This window comes from Leptonychotes weddellii, chromosome 11 (genome assembly GCF_054177405.1).
Source record: "Leptonychotes weddellii isolate Sample4059 chromosome 11, ASM5417740v2, whole genome shotgun sequence".
In the NCBI taxonomy this organism is placed as follows: Eukaryota; Metazoa; Chordata; class Mammalia; order Carnivora; family Phocidae; genus Leptonychotes; species Leptonychotes weddellii.
Genome location: NC_138379.1, coordinates 41425255 through 41442718, shown reverse-complemented (window position 1 = coordinate 41442718; position 17464 = coordinate 41425255). Strand labels below are relative to the sequence as shown.

The window sequence follows — 17464 nt, the reverse complement described above, 5'->3', positions numbered from 1 at the left end:
ACACCTGGAGCTGTAGCTGGTCTCTTGGGCCAAGGGGCACACTCAGGGCACCTGAGTATGGAGAAGCTCTGTCTTTCCCAGAATTTCCTGGAAATTCTGGCTGTCTGCTGCTAAAAGACCCAAGTGTTTTGGAAGAAGCTCTCCCAGTCCCTGAGTGGAGGCCTAAACTTTGGGGTGGTGAAGCAGGTACAGAGAAGTAGATTATGAAAACCAGGGAGGGCCAGCTGACCTGGAAAGGCTCCATGGGGTAGGCCTCTGGGTAGATAGCCCAGGGAAGAGAAGGAAAGATAGAAGGACAAAGAATTCTGTAGACATGGGGACTTGACCCCTGGAAGTGGTTATGGGCAGGTTGTCTTGGCCCAGAAATGGGGACTTGAGTTTGTTGCTGCCTTAGGAGCCAGACTTTAGGGGGGGGGGAACACAGCCTGGACATACTGAGCACGTGTTTGGTTCCATCACTTGACGACAGCGTTCAGCCCAGCCTGGCTCAACAGCTGCCTGGCTGGCTGGATTCCAGGACTGGAGCAGGAGATTTGGGGAAGAGACTTGTTCTTTTCCATTGGCCTTTGATCTGGGAAGATGAAGGCCTGAAGTTGCTAGTAGTCATTCTCCCTTAGATGTGAAATCTGAGATTGAAGTCAGCAAGGAGGAGAGCAGAGCAGAGGTGGAGGAGACTGGATAATGCCATCATTTGAGCCCCATGAGATGCTTTGCTTGAAGTTAGCCATCCCTGGGACTTTTCAGTTTCATGGGCCCTTTTTTGTGCTTGAGTCAGTTAGAAATGTGTGTGTGTGTGTTTAATTATTTACAACAAAAGAGTCTTATCCTATATAGAACCTGTGATAAAATTTGTCTTCAGAAAGAATGATGTGATTAGGGAAGGTTCCTCAAGAGATCATGAGAACTCCATTCCACGGTGACTCAGTGGCACCCATCTGCTGAGGACTGCTGTCTTGGGCAGGGTCTAGTGGAGCCCTGCTAATCTAGAGATTGGCAGCCGGGGAGGGGGTGCTCAGGAGAGCTGCTTCATGGCTTCAAGTGAGGCATGCCCAGAGCCAGCCCACTTGGACACCATTGTACCTGCCTTGAGCCATATGTATCTGTGACCAGGAAGAGGTGGGGCTGATTACCGTCCACCTCTGCAGCCCAAGGCAAGTCTGCTCACAAAGTCTAGGGCAAAGGAAATTAGTAAACACCAAGACTGGGACTTAATCTCCTGGCAAGAGCACCTGGGAAGGGGGTGTGTGCTTCTGAAGGTCCCACTAAGAAGCAAAGACTGGAAAGAAAGCCTGTGGCCTTCTGATGCCCTTCATCACAGCAGTCATGAAATTAACACTCCCTCTTCTGACAACCCTTCTCAAAATGGACTTCCGGGTCTCAGCCTGGAAAGGTGAGGACTGGACAAGGAGCCAGGGCCTCTGGCCTTCAGAGGTCTCCAAATGGATGGCAGTCTAGAATGGGCTAGAACTGATTACCAGTATGTGTTATATGGAATTTGTACTTTGCTGGATTTGCGCACACAGCGTAACTGAAATTACTGCAGTAGTCTACCGGTAGTTCTCATTTCAGATGAGCTCTGTTGTCCTCAACAAAGTTTTTGCTGCTTGCATAAATTATCTTCAACTTTTATATGTTCCAATATTCATAGAACTTTTATGTAACTATACCTTGATATCTTTTTTTTTTTTTTAAAGATTTTATTTATTTATTTGACAGAGAGAGAGACAGCGAGAGAGGGAACACAAGCAGGGGGAGTGGAAGAGGGAGAAGCAGGCTTCCCGCCGAGCAGGGAGCCCGATGCGGGGCTCGATCCCAGGACCCTGGGATCATGACCTGAGCCGAAGGCAGACGCTTAACGACTGAGCCACCCAGGCGCCCTATACCTTGATATCTTAAAACAGGTACTTTATGTATCAGTTGATGGATGATGATTCTGTGCTTTCTCTTGGTGGCTATTTGCTACCTGTCGCTGCTAGGGGATGAAAGGCCAGGTGATGGGGTGGACGTACAGGAAGTGTTCACGGTGGAGCTGGCCCCTTTTTCCTCAGTGTGCCAAGGCGACCGGCAAATCCTCTGGATACCTGAGGCCTGGAGCTTGCTTGTTGATTTCAGACTGCTGGACAGAGTGGGTGCTTTCATCTTCCCTCTCTTTTCCTGTGGTCTTTGCATCTGCGGGGTGGGGAAGGGGTTCCGAGGCTGGTGGTTCTAGGGGATGGTAAGAGGGGGTCTTCTGGCCAGGGATGGTAGAGAGTTACCCTATGCTGTAGTAGTGGAGAAGCTGAAGGCAGAGGGGAGTGGCAGAATCACGGAATAAGGGACCTCTCCAGGCCCCATGGAGCACCAGGGGAATGCCATGAAGTTCTTCACCTCCAGGACCCAAGGCAGGCATGATGTCTGCACAATAGGGATGATATCTTTGCAAATACAAAACCATATATTTAATAACCCCTTTCGTCACTGTTATTCTGTGGAGACCCAGCCACAAAGATCATCACTAGAGGGCAGGAGAGACTTCTTTAGCAAAACAAAAGGCTTCCAACCCAGGCCACCGTTCTCCCATAGTCTGGGGCTGTGCTGCTTTATCTTCCCGTGTCACAGCACACATGGAAGATGAGAGTATGTGTACGGCACCCCGGGGTAAACTGAAGGGGACACGTATACGGGGCTTAGTGAATGCATAACATTTCTTCGTGTTATGTAATTATAGTTAGATACAAAGTAAAGGAAAATATTAACATTGAATTCGTATTAAATCCTAAACAAAATAATTTCAAATATTTTATTGTTAAACATGAACTTCCTTGCATTAACATAGCTTTTTTTTTAAAAAAGATTTTATTTATTTGCCAGAGAGAGAGAGAGCACAAGCAGGGGGAGCGGCAGGCAGAGGGAGAAGCAGACTCCCCACTGAGCAGGGTGCCCGATGCGGAGGCTTGATCCCAGGACCCTGGGATCATGACCAGAGCCAAAGGCAGACGCTTAACCAACTGAGCCACCCAGGCATCCCTAACATAGCTTTTTATATCTAGTTTCAGACTGAAATGGCACCATGAAATTTCTGATGAAGATTTATAATGATTTCTTCAAATTCTTGGTAATCATCACTGACAGAAAATTTCATTAGTACAAGTTGGTGATAAAAAATTAAAAAAAAACTCTATAACCACCCAAAAATGTATAGTAATTGAAGATAATATATTTAAAGAATATAAGCTTCTTTTTTTTTTCCATTGGCACATGCGGTGTTGAAGTCTCTTGTGATAAGGCACTGGATTTAGCATTCACCAACCCTTTTTTTTTTTTTTTAAGGATTTTACTTATTTGAGAGAGAGAGAGAGAATGAGTGAGGTGGGGGGGAGGAGCAGAGGGAGAGGGAGAAGCAGACTCCCCATTGAGCATGGAGCCTGATGTGGGGCTCAACCTCAGGACCCAGAGATCATGACCTGAGCCAAAATCAAGAGTCTGCTGCTTAACCGACTGCACCACCCAGGTGTCCCTCCATCAGACCTTTTTGATTTGAGTATACTGAAATAATGATGAAGCATACACATGGATTTTTAAAACAGTCACCCTGCAGCCAGCTTAGATTTTTTTTTTTTTTTCCAAAGAGAGAGAGAAGAGGGAGGTGGGGAAAGGGGCAGAGGGAGAGGGAAAGAATCCCAATCAGGCTCCATGCTCAGTGTGGAACCAGACAAGGGGCTTGATCTCATGACCCCAAGATCATGACCTGAGCCACCCAAGCACCCCACTGGACAAGGGGTTAGTTTTGACTAAAAAAGCCCAGGTGCTACAAAGGATAGAAACTGCACACATACATAGAGTGACCATTGTCCTGATTTGTCCGGAAGTTTCTGACTTATGCCTTATGACCTGACATGACTATTCAAGCACCTCTCACTAAAAAAAAAAAAAGCACATCAGTTTGGTGTTGACACATAACATGGATAAATCTCAGAAACATTATCCTGAGTGAAAGAAGCCAGACACAAAAAGTACATGCCGTATGATTGATTCATTTATTTGAAATTCTAGAACAGACACAACTAATTTGTAGTGATGGAAAGCAGATGAGTAGTTGTCTGGGGCAGTGGTGGGGGCTTGAGGGATGACTACAAAGGGGTACACAGGAACTTTTGGGGGGTCATGGCAAGGCTTTGTATCTTGGTTGTAGCAGTGGTTACACTGGTAGATAACTCACTCATAGTACAATTTGTTTAAAATAGGCACATTTTACTCTATGTAAATTATACCTCATTCAAGTTGATTTGAAGAGAAAAAACTGTACCGATTTGGACAATCAATTATATGGTTCTGTACATAAGTGTGAAGAGAGAGCTTCAGGCTGCCATCGGACGCTGTGCCCCCCAGGAGCTCCTCTCCTTGCCCTGCTTTACCCCTCTTGGTCCATGCTCTGCACTCCCTGGGCAGTGCAGCCGGCTGCTGAAGGACATGTCCGGGTGGTGGAGGCCTCCCTCACCACTTGGGGGAAGATCATTGCCCTTGCTGCCAGAGGGGCCTCCCTCCAAGGAGCTGTAGGTGAGGCTCTCCCCAGGAGTCACCAGCCCATGTGCTCCAGCTGCCCACTTACCAGAGAGCGGAGGGCCTCACCCCACCGCCTTGCTGCAAACCTGAGACCCACTGGAGGCACACCCCCTGGCCTTGGGAGGGTTCTCACGCCTGTCTCTCCAGCTTACTCATGAGGTTGGAGTCAGAAAGGGGCAAGATCTTATGTAAAGGAAATGAATAAACACCCACTCCTTGGTCCCAGCCAACTGTAGGAGGAATAAGGAGAGGGAGAGGGGAAATGAGGTGGGGAGGAAGGGGGAGGGGGAAAGAAGGGTGAGCAGTCAGATCCAGGGTCGTAAATTTCTTTCTTTCTTTTTTTTTTAAAGATTTTATTTATTTATTTGCGAGAGAGAGAGCATGAGAGAGACAGAGAGAGCACATGAGAAGGGGGAGGGTCAGAGGGAGAAGGAGACTCCACGCTGAGCAGGGAGCCCGATGTGGGACTCAATCCTGCGACGACTCCAGGATCATGACCTGAGCCGAGGCAGTTGCTTAACCAACTGAGCCACCCAGGCGCCCCGGGGGTTGTAAATTTCTTTTCAGGACTTTGGTCTACAGCAGGTGTTGGCACACCTTTCTGCAAAGGGCCAGAGAGGAACTATTTTAGGCTTTGGGGTCGTCCCTCTCTGTTGCAGCTACTGAACTCTGCATGGTAGCCTGAAAGCAGCCGCCCACTATACAGGTGAATGAAGGGGCTTGTATTCCAATACAGCATTATTTATGGATGCTGGAACTTGAATTCATGTAATTCTCATGTGTCACGAAATATAATTCTTCTTTTGGCTTTTTTCCCTAACCACTTAAAAATGTACAAACCGTTCTTAGCTCCCAGGCCTTGCAAAACAGGAGGTGGGCTGGGCTTGGCTGGCTGGGTAGGGCTTTGCCGGCTGGTCCAGAGACCCTAGCTATTGGGGGCGGGACTTGGGGAAAGGGATGACCCTTGGATTTCTGAGTTTCAACATAATTAAAGAAGCCAGGCCCTTTGGCTTTACTGAGATGTTCTTAGTTTCTTTTTTTTTTTTAAGATTTTATCTATTTATTTGACAGAGAGAAACACAGCGAGAGAGGGAACACAAGCAGGGGGAGTGGAAGAGGGAAAAGCAGGCTTCCCGCTGAGCAGGGAGCCCCATGAAGGGCTCGATCCCAAGACCCTGGGATCATGACCTGAGCCGAAGGCAGATGCCTAACGACTGAGCCACCCAGGCGCCCCATGTTCTTAGTTTCTATTTGTTTTTTGCACGGAACCCAGACGTTCTCCCAGTCCCTGAAGGGGCTAATGTATTTTAACTTTCTGAGTACAACCCCCATCCATAATATACAAATGTATTATTTGACTTTCAGTCATCTGAATTTGACTTTTAAAAAAGGTTTTAGAAACCCCGCAGCATGACATCAGTTAAAATAATGAATGAAGGCCATACATTGATATAAAAATGTGGTAAGAACCAAAGGTTATGAGTAATCAAATTCTATGTTTTGAGGTCTATAAAAAGGTGCATATGAAGTGACTACCTGAATAAAGTCCAGGGTGGGAGCCCCTTCAGATCCCATTGTAGAGTGCTCACTTGACCCTGGGTGGAGTCCATTGCAGGCACTCCCGTGGCACCCAGGGTAGGCAGGCTTGGTGAGCAGCATCCCCCATGGGAAGGGCTGAGGAAGCCTCTTTCGGGGCACGTGTGAGGCTTAGCTCCTGCAAACCTGTGGCTTGCACTGCATTCACAGTTATCCACACTCAACTCTGCCTCTTGCCTCCTGTCTCCTCCCTCCTGGGCCCATGTCTCACCCTCCTCTGCACCCCTGCATCCTCTCCTGATTCCCTCTTCTTCCTCCTTGTCACCGTGTGCAGTCTTGTTGGTTTTATTCCTGGGGTTTTTTGCTGAAATCAGGAATCGGTACCTCAGGATGGGGTTGTTGCAGAGCTTTTGGCCCTCCCACCCTGGACACTTGGAGGACTCTCCTGGGCCCACTGTTTGTGAAATGAATGGGGGGAAACAGCCGTTTAGCTCCGGGAATAGTGAAGCTGGATAGTCTCCCTGTTCCTTTCACTTGCTCCCCTGTTGGAAGGCAGCCTTCAGCGTCCTGCTTCTGGGATGGGGTGGCTACCCTGATTTCTTCTCTGCTCCCTTCCCTCGCTCCCTCTGCCTTTCCCACTCATTAGGTGTCTTCTTTGTGTGGTCAACAGATTGTAACTGTGGGTTCTTAGGCTTGCCTCCCATTAGGGGCTGGGCTGGGCTGTCTGTGTCCCTCCAGGACTTAGAACAGGGCCAGGCCCAGAGTGGGCCTTGATAATGTCTGTTGGTGGGAATGGAAGCTGCATCTCACTAGTAGGACGTGCTGTCTGGCTGGAAACTGGGAGCTCTAGCCCGCCCCCACTGCCATGTCCTCAAGGGCCCTTGGCCACTGAGGATGCCTGCAGGTCACTGTATTCCAAAACACTCTTTGGTGTTTACCAACAAGACATTCAGGGGTGGGGAGGCCTGGGGACCAAGGAGGGAGCCCTGTCACAGCGCAGGGCGGAGAGGGATGGAGACAGGGACAGGACAAGGTTAGAATTACAGAAAGGGACTTTGGCAGGAACGCTGACATGGGATAGGGACAGAGAAAGCAGGAAGCAGAGTGAAGGGGGAGTGTGATCTGTGCCCCAGCCTAGGCCCTGGGTTTCCTGCTGGGGACCTGCCCTGCGGGGGAGAGAAGCTAGCTGCCTCTCCTGGGAGAACATGCTTATCAGTGGGGGTGTGGGAGCTCCTTCAGCATCCCTGGGGCCTAGTTATGGAGGCCCAGAGACCCGGGCTTTCACCTCCTCTGGGGCCTGAGCGGAGAGAGAGTTCAACCCCCAGGTTTCTTCTGCTGGGGGCTCCAGAGGATAACTGCGGTGGGAAAGGGCAATTTTGGGTGGCAGGAAGGGGACTTCTCTAAGGCCCAGTATTTTGTAGATTGAGTGAGGCACCTGTGAGGCCTTGGGAAGTTGATGGTGGAGCCACACAGCGTGGCCCTCCGTGGCACTGGCCCAAGTTGTTGCTCCTACTTTCCTCTTTAACATGTTTGTTCCTTCCTTCACAAGGGACATGAAAAAGAGATCTTCTAGCGTCAGCTCTGTGTCAGGTGCGGATAGAAAGCTCAAAGCCTAGAAAGTGGAGGGGGATGGGTGAGAAAGCAGCTGACTCGTCAGGTGATATACACTTTAAGACGGAACTGTACAAAATGATGGGGAGGGGGTGTCCGATTCTGCCTGGAGGTGGGGCTCTTGAGGACACTTTCCTACAGCAACTGGCGCTTTGGTAGATGCACGGTGGGGGGGCAGGAAGATGGTAATTTCAAGTAGAGGAAACAACATTTGCAAAGGCGTGGAGATGACAGAGGGTTCTGGTCCCTTCCTTCGGGCAGGAAGTTTTGACTCCAGGGCTTGGGAGGGTAACCCAACCTGGACTCCCTCCCAACACACACACACACACACACACACACGCACACGCACCTCTGCTTAAGAGCTCCCTAGGGGCCCACCATGTGAAGTATGGTCAGCATTGTTGGGGGCCTGAAAGTGTTAAATACCACGGCTTTCCACTAGATCCTCCGGGAAAGGAGACTGTTGGCTGTCATGTCCTGGACATGCACTCCACTATTCCAGTCTAGGGGGACTCTGCACTCCCCCCTCTGCCACGACTCCTCCACCCCAAGTGCAGCCCTTAGAGCAAGCCTTGGAGTATGAGAGAGAAGCTCAAAACAAGGCTCTCAGGTATGCCATCATGGTAATGGCTTCACCAGTATTTGGTTGTGGCTGTCTCTTGGGTACAGATCGGTCTGAAGGAATGTGGAGCCGGCTCCCACTTCATACCTGTGTCTGCTCTGGACTCGCAGCTTCTAGAATGACAGCATATTCACCAGCATCACCCCTGCACATTCTGGCCACAGCTCCGGTGATGGAGGAGCTTAATAGCATCCAGACTTGACTTCAGTTCTAGGAACGGAGGGTTTGGGGGGATGTTGGCTCCCATATTGGCAGAATGGAGATTGCACTTGTTGAAGTTTGCACTGTTTTGAAGAATTTTGAGAGCTGACAATTCTCCTAGCATTCTTGTCCTGGGCTTCTCAAAATGGGATATGTAAGGCTGTGCCAAGGATGAGCAATGTTAAAATAAATATGGACTATCTTCCTAAAGCATCACTTTGATGTGAATTACTTGTGGGGAATACCATAGCCACCCATGTTTATGTTAAAACAAATATACATATAGGAATAGAACCCAAATTTGTGTCAATGTTTATTTTTTTTAATTTTTTTTAAGATTTTATTTATTTATTTATTTATTTGAGAGAGAGAAACAGCATGAGAGGGGAGAGGGTCAGAGGGAGAAGCAGGCTCCCTGCTGAGCCGGGAGCCCGATGTGGGACTCGATCCCAGGACTCCGGAATCATGACCTGAGCTGAAGGCAGTCGCTTAACCAACTGAGGCACCCAGGCGCCCTCAATGTTTAAATGAATAGGGAGACCTGCCAGAAATCTCCAGTCAGAGGCTTAGGCATCCTCTCCTCCCAGACCATTGGAATCTGCATTTCTTCCTCTGCTCCTAGTACTGTCACTCTCTCCACATTTTACACGTGAAGAAATAGGTCAAGTGACCTGCTTAAGTGACACCACAGAATAAGAGAGGGGGTCGGACTAGAATCCATGTCGCTGGACTCCACATGCAGTGTGTTGTCTTCTACACAGTCGTGAATCTAAAGTTTCATGTTTTAGTGGTTTGGTTTCAGTCGGGCCACAGAAATAACCAAATCCCACTTGTCAAAGTCGTCTTTGAGCACCATGGGAGGCCAAGTGGGGCAGTACGAAGAATCAGGGACTGAAAGTTGGGAGACTATAGGTTTTATCCTCAAGCATTTCCTTCAATAATTAAGCTCTGGGACTTTAGGCAAATTGTTTAACTCTCCTGTGCTTTACCTTTGCTGTCCGTAAAACGTGGTTGTTACACAAATATTTTCCAACAAGCTGGCCTTTTTATGAAGTGGGGTCACTGCTGGCCTTCCCAGAACCTCTAGAGCTGTGCTGGGCTGTTCCTGGCCACTAGTCCCCGAGGAAGGGGCAGCTGGAGCTCAGCTGGCCACCTCTGCATGGCAATGACCAAGGAAGACGACAAATGGGGCTTGGACAGGGTCTGGAAAAGCAGCCTTTTACAAGTTGCCCCTCGTCTTGTTTGAGGAGTATCTGGCTACGAGGTGGAGGTCAGGGCCACTCAAGCTGTTCCCGTAAGGGTGTTTGTGGGGAGGATACACCGGGCGGTCTCACAGCCTGGGACGGGATGAACGGCCTGCTCCTGGCCTGAGGCTGAAACCCAAAACTGTCCCCATTTCCTGGGGGCCGCGGCATCTTTCATCTCTGCTGCTTCCTTCTCCTCTCATCTTGACCGCCTTCTGCTTGCACATGGCCAACCCGGCTGCCCGCCTGGCATGGGTGTAGTCCATGGCTGGTCAGCTGGCCAGAGAGAGAGAGAGCACGAGAGAGAGAGAGCGAGAGAGCGAGAGAGAGCAAGAGAGCACGAGAGAGTGCTATGAGTTTGGCTGGCTGCTGAGCCGGGGAGGTTGAGAGGCGTCTCACCACTTAGTACATATATTTTACTTACCTCCCTGGCTTTCAGGACAGTGCCTCACCTTTACTTCCCCTGTGCCCCTCTATCTCTTATTAAGTCTCTCTGGATTAATTTCTGCAGAGACTAAGCCATTTATTTCCCACCAGGTTAGTTTCCTGGCAATCCAGGATTAGGGAGGGGCTCTGGAAGAGTCAAGGCTTCCTTACAAAGACTTTCTCCCTATCCTCCTGTTTTCAGCCTCATTTCTCACGTTTGCTCCAAGTCATGAGCCTTTTTGGGCTTCGGTGATGGGAACTAGTCTGCCTCTTGTTGGCAGCCGCCTCCTTTTGCGGGTTCTTTGGTTCTGGCTTTTTCTGCTTTGCTAAGTTAGTTACCATTATCCAGCTTCTTACCTCTTCCAGGGATTTATGAACTTCTCTTGAATCTCTGTCACCCTCACGTCACTCGCATTATTCTTGTGGCCTCATTCTTTTGTATTTCATCATGTTGACTTTAGTGAGTGTTGGGAGGGGATGAAGGTACACCTGTGTTTATTTTTAAATTTTTTTATTAATTTATTTTTTAAAGATTTTATTATTTTTTTTAAAGTAATCTCTACCTCAACGTGGGGCTCGAACTCACAGACCTGAGATCAAGAGTTGCATGCTTTACCGACTGAGCCCGCCAGGTGCCCCAGATACACCTGTGTTTAAACTTCCATGCTTAACTGGAAGTCCCAGTCACCATTCAACTCATCCTTTCATCTCCATCAGTTCTTTGAGACTCTTCTTGTCAAGATAAATTATTTTCATGTCACCAAATCCAATGATCACTTCACTGTCCTCACAATACTGTCTCTCAGCAGGATTCCTCATCCTTGATCACAGCCTTCGCCAGTAACTTGCTTCTTTCTCCTTTATGGTAACCCATTCTTCTGATTTGTCCATTTCGTCTGTTGGCTACTTTCATTCTCTTTTACTAGTTCTTGGAATTCCTGTGGGCTCCTTTCTTGGACCTCTTCTCTTCTTTCTCTATACACCCCAGTTGATCTGAACTAGTCCTGCGGCCTTAACTACTTCCTAAATGCCTATGACCCCCATATATCCAGGCCTGATATTTTCCCTGGATTCCAACTTACTGGATATCTCCATTTGGTTACCTAACAGGCATCTCGAACTTAACACCGGTAAACCAGAACTCTTGATTTTCCCTTGAACCTCTTCCTTCCTAGTTTTCTCCATCGAAGTAAATGACACGCTCATACATCCAGTTGTTCCAGACCAAACCCAAGATCATGTTTCTTTCTGCATTTGCCTTCTCTGCTCCCATTTAGTGTATTAGCAAAGCCCTGTCAGAGTCTCCATAGTGTACTATCGTGTCCACTTTCCAACTCCACTGCTGACTACCCCAGTCAAGGCAACCATCATGTCTTGCTTAGACTATGTCAATTACCTCCTGATTGATTTCCCTGCTTCCACCATTGCTCCCCACATCCCATGATCCACCTTCCACATGGTAGCCAAAGTGATCCCATTAGAAATGTGTATCAGGCATTTACCAATTTACCAGTTCATCTAAAACAGCAGTCAGGAAACTAAAGCCCCCTGACAAAATCTGGCCTGCTACCTGATTTTATGTTAACTATAAGCCAAGAATGGTGTTTACATCTTGAAAAAAAAAAAAGGAGAAGAATATTTCTTGTCACTTGAAAATCATATTAAATTCAAATTTCCATGTTTATAAATAAAGCGGTATTGGGACACAGCTATAAGTGGTTGTTTGTGTACAGCCTGTAGCTGCTTTTGCGTGCAATGGCAGATTTAAGAGCTTGTGACGGAGAACATATGGCCTCAAAGCCTAAACTATTTACTACTTGGATCTTTACAGAAAAAGTTTATTTACCCCTGACTTAATCACAAATATTGTTCACTACTTAGATTACTTAAAATGTGGTGACAGGAATATATGGTCAGCCTGTATTTTCCTTGTGATAATTAGAAAATTCTCCAAAGTGTTTGTCTCATTGGAAGAAACTCTAGAGTTGGGCTAAATCTACCACAATTCCATGTAAAAAAAAAACCAGATTCTTATATCTCATTTGAAATCTCAGAGCCAAGATGCACTACTTATCAAAGGTAACTTAAAAGTTCAAACCCAATCTTATTAATGGATTAGAGTGAATAACCCTAACCTTTCTTGTGAGCATCTTTTTTTAAAAAGATTTTTCCATTTATTTATTTATTTATTTAGAGAAAGCACGAGCAGGGGGGAGGGGCAGAGGGAGAGGGAGAGAGGGAATCCTCAGGCAGACTTCCCGTGAAGCGTGGAGCTTGATGTGGAGCTCTATCCCAGGCCAAGATCATGACCTGAGCCAAAATGAAGAGTCAGACGCTTAACCAACTGAGCCACCCAGGTGCCCCATCTTCTTAATTTAGAAATTTGTGTCCATTTGCAAATAAAATATGAAAGTTTGTATTAGAAAAATGTCTATCAGGGTATGCCATTCCCTTGTTTAGGATTCTCCAGTGATTTCCTGTTGCCTTTATTATTTTTATTTTTATTTTATTATGTTATGTTAGTCACCATACAGTACATCATTAGTTTTTGATGTAGTGTTCCATGATTCATTGTTTGCATGTAACACCGAGTACTCCTGTTGCCTTTAAAATAAAACTCAAGCTTCTTACCAAGGCCTCTGTTCTGCAAACTGCCTTTTCCACCCTCCCTTGTTATACAGGCTTCAGTCATACTGGCATTTCTATTGTTCTCCTTTTCTACCCTGGAACCTATCCCCCTGTTCTTCCTCCTGCCCACAATGTTTATTGTAGCCACAAGTCTTCCTTATTCACACGCAAGCTTATATTTAACTCTTCAGAGAGGTTTTCCTAGTCTATTTTAGCTAGAGTAGGCAGCCCTTCTCCCAAATCACTCTCTAGGACATTGCTTTGTTTTGTTTGTGTTTTAAAAGCCCATAGCAAGCATTATTACCCAAAATTATCTTCTTTCTTTCTTTACTTACAAAGTCATCTAACTCTCTGCACTAAAAAATTAACTCTGTAAGGAAGGGCCCTTGAATTTTTTGTATCTGCACTTGCCACACTCTTGGAATATAGTAAGTGCTCAAAAAATCAATCTGTGCAATCAATGAGTGACCAGCTAAACTAAAGGGACTAGGAGCAGGGACAGTTCCCAGAGACAGGCACCTCTAAGCATGTCTCTTGAACGTGTACTTCCCTTCCTCATCCTAGGCCCACACATGACATGATGCCAGGCAGTTACAAAGGGTGGGTGAGCAGAGGTGGAAAGGTAAAGGTGAAGATGAGGAGTGGGGGGCCGGTTTGGTGGCTTGACCCTGCAAAGATTGTGCTCTGTTCCTCTGCCCTGCTAAGCAGCAGTTTTCTGTTGTGACATTCTGTAACTTTCCGTGCAACTTTCTTGCACAGATTTTCGTGGGTAATTTTCCACGTGTTCAGTCAGCTCCATCAAGGGCAAGAGTGAGGAGGGGGACTGAGAATGGCCGGGAGGCCCTGAGACTGTCAGAGGCGCCTGGTGTTGTTGGTGCCTAGTACCAATTCCCTGCTCCCCTCGTGGAGAATAGTCCAGGAAGATGACATGCAGGATGTCCCTTTGTGGCTCTTTTTCAACAGAATGGTTAAAAGAAGCCCATTCTGCCTCCAACGTAAAACTGAGATCTGTGGTCTGCAGCTCAGGGCCAGATGTTAAGACACAAACTCTTCCCAGGAGTTTGGGCTGTAGTCTGGGAAGTGATTATTTATCATGATTTCCTTCCTTTGTGTTTCTAATGGTCCTTGAAGAAAAACAAAAATAAAAATAGCAACAAACATATTTATAAAAAAAAAAAAAGAGAGAGAGGGAGAGATAAAACTTAAACCGTTTGAAGGACCCAAGTGCACTGCCTTTATGAGTGATTGAGGCTCGAGAGGGGTGAGAGAGCGCCTACAGAATTTTTACAGAAGCAGAGAAGGGGTGGGCTAAGCTTTTGAAGCCTTGGCATCCACCCCCCACTGCTCTCAACCTGGGGCAGGCTCTCCCCACAGGCAAACTGAGGGAGGTGCAGGGGCCTTGGAGAGCACAGCCCATGACGGCCCTCCAGCCCCCGCCCCGTGTGGGCTTCCGCAGAGGACACCCCTCCCTCCCGCCATGCCTGCCGTCCTGGGGCCATGACGGTCCCTCCTTCAGCAGCCAAGGAAGAGGCAGTGCAAGAAAAAGGCTCAGTCATCTTGCAGAGACAGGGCATCTCCCAGCAATGCGTTCTTATTGACTGAACAGTGCTGCTGCCTGGCAGGTTCTCGTGTCATGTTCTCAGTTACCTGAGTACTTGTTGTTTCTTGGGCCCCTTCATGTCTGACCCAGTTCTTAGTCCTGAACCTGCTTCTTAATTAATCCATGCACTTATGTAATATGTGGCACACCCACCCAGTAATGAGGCCTGTTCAGGCCTTGCTCTTGAATACTCTGGCCTGTTCTACAGTTTCTAAGGAGGTGAGGGGGAGAGAGGTTACCTTCTCCATCTGGGCACCAGGATCGAAGCAGCGACTGCCTGTTGGAATCTACTTTTCCAAGGTGTCTTTCTATAGTAACCGGTGTCTCTTGTTACCATATCCAGGGAAGGGCTTGCCCTTGGAGCTCTCTAAGGACAATGAGAACACAAAGGCTAGTTGAGCTGACACGAGGGGAGGAAACCCACCCAAGCAGATTGAAGCAAATGCACACACACAAGAAACCACAAAGGAGATGAAGTGTTGTTTGGTTCTTGATGGTAATCCCTCTTTGCTAGGGGACTGTGACAACTACAGCCAGATGGGGCATAGGACATCGTCTGCGTCCTGATTCTGCTGGCCTCCTCTTCATGTGTTGTCTTACCTTCACCTGGTTTTATATCTTAGTCTTCTTCCCGTCTCAAGCTGTCTGCATACCACATTCCCACATTGAAACAATTTACTTCCTTAAAGTGGGGTCTAATATCACGAGTGGAGAATTTCCAGTCTTTCCAACAACAGTTGCTCAAAGTTCACAGTAAGGGAGTAAATCTTCAGTGACTATATTTTTGAGAGGGCTTAGTTTCATCCATGAAAGGAGTTCACGGATGTGAACCAGCGACTGCTTTTGGGCCATGGAGTCAGCACCACATTGAAACAGGCCCCTGAAACATGCCTTCCAGTTCATGGCTTTGGACACAATCCTCTTCTGACAGCTCCATGCACAGTGTTCTGACTTGCTCCCAATCCCTCTCATTTCTGACCTGGCATTTTTTTCTTTGAGCTCATTTTACCTTTTTGCACCTGATATTTGGTCCATGCTCTTGGCTCCACCCTGCCTATGGCCACCTGGGTAAAAACTCTCTTTCCAGCCTTGCTCCCAAAGCTCCTTACTGGCTCCTTAGAAGCCTCTTGGCGGCTTCTGCCAGGCTTCTCCAGTTGAAGAGCAGGACCTAGACACATCGGAGTGTATGTCAGCTTTCTGCTGTGCCCAAGGTTGCTTCTCCTTAGCAGTGCCCTGTGCTGGGCCATGCCATGAGCACAGGGCCCAGTGACAGGGGTGTAGGCCGACTTGCAAACGGCTCCTTACTGCCAAAGGTCATTGACTCCCCATCCTCTGGTCTCCTACCATCAGGCATCTCCTATTTGTAACCATTTGGGGTTTTGGTGTTTAACCATTTCATGACCATTCACTTGAGCCATACATTTACATTACCCTCCTGAGAGCGCTCTTTTGTATTAATAGTCCTTACATGTGTTCAGAGTCTTAAGGTCAACAGAGTACCTAGTATATTCATATTTATTATCTCATTTCCATACTTCTTATTTTCTTTTGCAAACATGACTCAGGGTCATCTTACTCATTTGGCTCATTAGGGCCAAATGTTTTGGTTTCCTTTTTTTAAAAAAAAGATTTATTTATTTATTTATTTGACAAAGAGAGAGCACAAGCAGGGGGAGCAGCAGGCAGAGGGAGAGGGGGAGGGAGAAGCAGGCTCCCCACAGAACAGGGACCCCGATGCGGGACTCGATCCCAGGACCCCAGGATCATGACCTGAGCTGAAGGCAGATGCTAAACTGACTGAGCCAGCCAGGCGCCCCTGTTTTGGTTTCTTTTCTTTTCTTTTTAAGATTTTATTTATTTATTTTACAGAGAGAGACACAGTGAGAGAGGGAACACAAGCAGGGGGAGTGGAAGAGGGAGAAGCAGGCTTCCCGCGGAGCAGGGAGCCCCATGCAGGGCTCGATCCCAGGACCCTGGGATCATGACCTGAGTTGAAGGCAGATGCTTAACCGACTGAGCCACCCAGGTGCCGCTTGGTTTCTTTTAAAACAGAGCAAGAAAGGGGTGTCTGGCTCGCTCAGTCGGTAGAGCATGTGACTCTTGATCTCAGAGTTATAAGTTTGAGCTCCACACTGGGTGTAGAGATTACTTAAAAATAAAATCTTAAAAAAAAAGAACACAAAAAAGAATATAAAAATAATATATAACAATGAAGCCAGTCTGGATTATGTTTATCTTTATACCAATGCATGCATAAAATGCAATTTTAAATATCATCTTATGGAAGAAGTTGCTCATGAAGGCAAAAGTGCCTGCAACTCATGAAAGGCATAATGTGTCCCTGATGGGACTGGTGTTCTACACTTGGCACCAACATTGACTTGCTACGTAAATTTGAAAAAGTTTCTTAACATATTAGCTTTTTTCTACCAGAAAAATGAAAAGAAAAATTTCTGTAGCTAATCATTTCCCAGGGTTTTTTTTTTTTTTTTTTTTAAGATTTTATTTATTTGAGGGAGAGAGAATGAGAGACAGAGAGCAGGAGAGGGAGGAGGGTCAGAGGGAGAAGCAGACTCCCTGCCGAGCAGGGAGCCCGATGTGGGACTCGATCCCAGGACTCCAGGGTCATGACCTGAGCCGAGGGCAGTCGCTTAACCAACTGAGCCACCCAGGCGCCCTTCCCAGGGCTTTTATTAAGACAAAGGAAATAACTCTGAAAGTATCTAAACTTTTTAGAAGAAAGGCTTATATAATGATAGGACTATCTCAGCTGCAAATAACAGGTATCCATCTCAAATCATCATAGGCAAAAAGAAAGCATATTGGCTTTCATAAATGAAAACTCCAGGTTTCAGCTTCAGGCATAGCTGAATCAAGAAACCCTCAAATTCACCAGGAATCTATTGCTCTATTTTCCTCTATCTCTTGGGCTGGCTTTCTTCTATGTTGCATTTCTTTTCTAGCACATTTTCCCCACATGCTGAAAGAATCTCAGAGACTTCAGGCTTTAATTACCCCTAAGTTCATGACCTTAAAAGAAGAGAGATGATTCCT

At 47.1% G+C, this 17464-nt stretch overlaps 1 long non-coding RNA gene across 1 annotated transcript; it reads right to left on the bottom strand.

Annotated features, from left to right (window-relative positions):
* Positions 1 to 533: 533 nt before the first annotated feature.
* LOC115936709 (uncharacterized) lies at positions 534 to 16888 on the bottom strand. The gene is made up of 3 exons (XR_004072107.2): positions 14650 to 16888; positions 1884 to 13934; positions 534 to 1667 (listed from the first exon to the last, which is right to left on the bottom strand). It is a non-coding gene; the product is annotated as an uncharacterized LOC115936709 (long non-coding RNA).
* Positions 16889 to 17464: the final 576 nt, after the last annotated feature.